The sequence below is a fragment of the Alligator sinensis genome, unplaced genomic scaffold (genome assembly GCF_000455745.1).
Source record: "Alligator sinensis unplaced genomic scaffold, ASM45574v1 scaffold329_1, whole genome shotgun sequence".
NCBI classification, from domain to species: domain Eukaryota; kingdom Metazoa; phylum Chordata; order Crocodylia; family Alligatoridae; genus Alligator; species Alligator sinensis.
The window spans coordinates 534764-537778 of NW_005842550.1; positions in this window are offsets into that span (position 1 = coordinate 534764).

Sequence of the window (3015 nt, forward strand, 5' to 3'; positions counted from 1 at the left end):
GGAACAGTAATTCCATAATAAAAGTAAATAGAGATTATCAATGCTTTCAAAAGCTGTACATGCTGCCCAGAGGAGACGAACTGAGGTAATATCCTTTCAGCTATAGAACTATGCTGTTTAATGATAATTTATAATGACAGACTCTAGAATGGATAATGAAGGAGGTACAATTCATCACATGCATAATAAACAATGGTGGAAGCCCTCTATTCATAACCTGCAGTCTAAGGATTTTCTTTGAAGCAAGATCACTGATAGAATATTTCTCTGATTATCATCTCATTTTCAAGTTATGTTGGGAAAAACTCAAGGAGCCAGGTTGTGTTTACATAGCTATCCCTGTGTGAAAGGTAGAACGTAACCATTACCCAAGGAATAATGATTCAGAGAAGTACATTCTTTCTCTGTTCTTTTGCCCCCATAGAGTAATAATCTGCTTTTGACCAATATTAAATTCAGATCACAAATCAAACCTCTGGAGAAAAAAAATGGTGCAGGCAAATCAAAATGTTTTGCTTTACTTTTTTGCAAACATTTAAGTTTGATCCAGTGGCAGAATGCCATTACAGTATCTCCCCAAACTCTGCTATCAGGCTTATCACCTGTCTATCAATTTGGTTACCATGGTCACTGCAGGGCAGCCCACCCCACACCCTGCTTCCGGTAATCCTGAGGTATAACCTGAGCCAGATACATTCCTGCAGGAGGGGGGAACCTGCACCCTTCGTCTTAAGTTTCCCACTACTTTAAGTCATGAGACTAGCTTCCTCACCTGGAAAGGTGATGTCATTTGAAAACACTGGGCTTCAGCCAATAGGGCTGCTTCTGGTGGGATCTTAGTGATGAGGTCACAATAGGGGATAGAAGGGGTTCCCATGAAGAAGGAGGGGCAGAGCCATCTTGTAGACCCATTTTTGGCAGAGCCATGCTGGAAAGCAGGGAGACAGCTTCCATGCTGGAGCCCTAAGGCTCCTGGGGAGAGAGGAACAGCAGATGAACACTGTAGCCCTTTCCCTCTCTCTCTCGAAACTAGACAGACAAGAAACTGCCTACCTCCAGAGGCAGCCTCTGGATGATACTTGTGAGTGTAAGCTACTTGAAACCTTCCTAGATATATAGATTGCAGTACAGCAGATGCGTGATCAATGGCTACCTAGCCACACTGTTTGCTCTAAGGCTAATCTGTGATACCTCTGTATCCTGTATCCTACCCCAAACCTACTCCCTGTAACGAATAAAGTTCTCCATCATTCTAAGCATGGTGAACTGGCCAGGAGAGGGAGAGGGGCGTGCCTTCACATCCCCTTGGTTCAGCCGGCTAAGGGAGGCTACTACTTATGCTCCAGACCAAAGGGAGCACCCTCAAGGTCTACAAGGCCTGTGTATCCCAGGGGGCACAAGGCCACAGACAGACCAAGACTCCTGGGTGGTGGCAGTGGTGACCCCAGGCTCGTGGGTGTGCTCCGGGAAGGGGGTCAGCCAGGTGTGAGGTACCCCAAGGAGGCACTAAGAGCCTGGTAGGTGGTTGGGCACAGTGAGGTGCGTGGCTCAGTGCAGAAGCACCCCCTGCTGGCCCAGATCCTATATCCATTTTAAAAAACAAAACAAAAACACAACACTAACTGTAATTGGCTTGATTTTCATAATAGTCATTGTGACCCAGGAAACAAAAATGGTTCATTCAGAATTTATCATAACAGGATATTTCATTTTTTAAACTTTTCTCTTTTTTTTTTTAATTAAGAAATCCAGTCGCACCTACCCTTCCTTGCAAAATTTTTGGTTTTTGTGTGTAGCTATTTTTAGTGAAAAATATTAAAAAAAAAAAAAATCCAGCCGGCTCTAGCTAGAAATAACAGATGGAGGCATATGAAACAAACCTTAGATTGAGTAGCAGATCACAGTCTAAATTTTAAATGTTTTAACAAAGAATAATTTATCAGGGGAAATGATAGAATTGCCGTTGTCTGTGTTACTGGAAAACATACTAGACAAGGAACTACAAACTTCATTGTAGGGAACAATCTTGCATTGGCAAATTAATAGATCAAATGACCTATGAAATTCTTCCATCTCTTATCTCAAGGAAGCTTGGGCATTCTCTAAAATCTTTCCTCAAATAATTTACAAAACTAATTTTCAGTGGGCTATGCCCAAATTAGGAATGCTAGATAAAACATAAGTTCTTTATATTAAAAAGAGGTAATTAGTTATCCTAAAATTCTCTAGTTGGTGTAACATCTGGGCACAGAGCAACAGCTGTTATATGTACATTTTCAGTATACAGGAGTACAACACATTCAGGTTTCTGCTCATGCAAAATCTTTTGGAAAGCCTGTTCACTAAATATATTACTCTAAGAAAAGTCCTTTGTTGAAAAATGCTTCCAGCTACTATGAAAGTATTCAAATAAAAATAAAATTATTTCATGTGTCAGGAAACTATCTGGAGCCCATCCATTAGGAGTTGGAAGCAGTGAATAATATATTACAACTGTCAGATACCAAGTCTCGAAGAGCAAATAAACTTTTATTTGATATATATAGATGGCTCCAAACTCTAACCTGGAAGGTACATCACCAACAGGTTGGCGACAAAAGAGGTTGGCTTCAAAATTCCCAACTGGTAATTACAGTTAAGATAGACTGAAAAATCTTCTTTCTCACACTGAAAAGTATATGGTAGTATGAAGATATTCTGGTTAAAAATACAGAGCCAGGTTGTGGGTTTAAGAGAAAACAACATACATTCTGAGAGGGAGCAGAACTATAGGCAGAGGGAGAAAAAATTATTTGGGGGCTTAGTACATGCGCACATGAGCGTGCACTCCCCTGCCCACCCCTGCCCAGCAGATAAGTCTGTGCGGAAAGGGGCATGGGGGGTGCAGATCAAGGTCCCTGCAATGAGGGAGGGAGCAGGGCACAGGCAGGGGCAGGGGCTGTGGTGAATGGGGCCCTGGCTGGGTCAGGTGATGGGACAATTGGAGCCTGGTTTGTCCAAGGGAGCGGGGGGGGG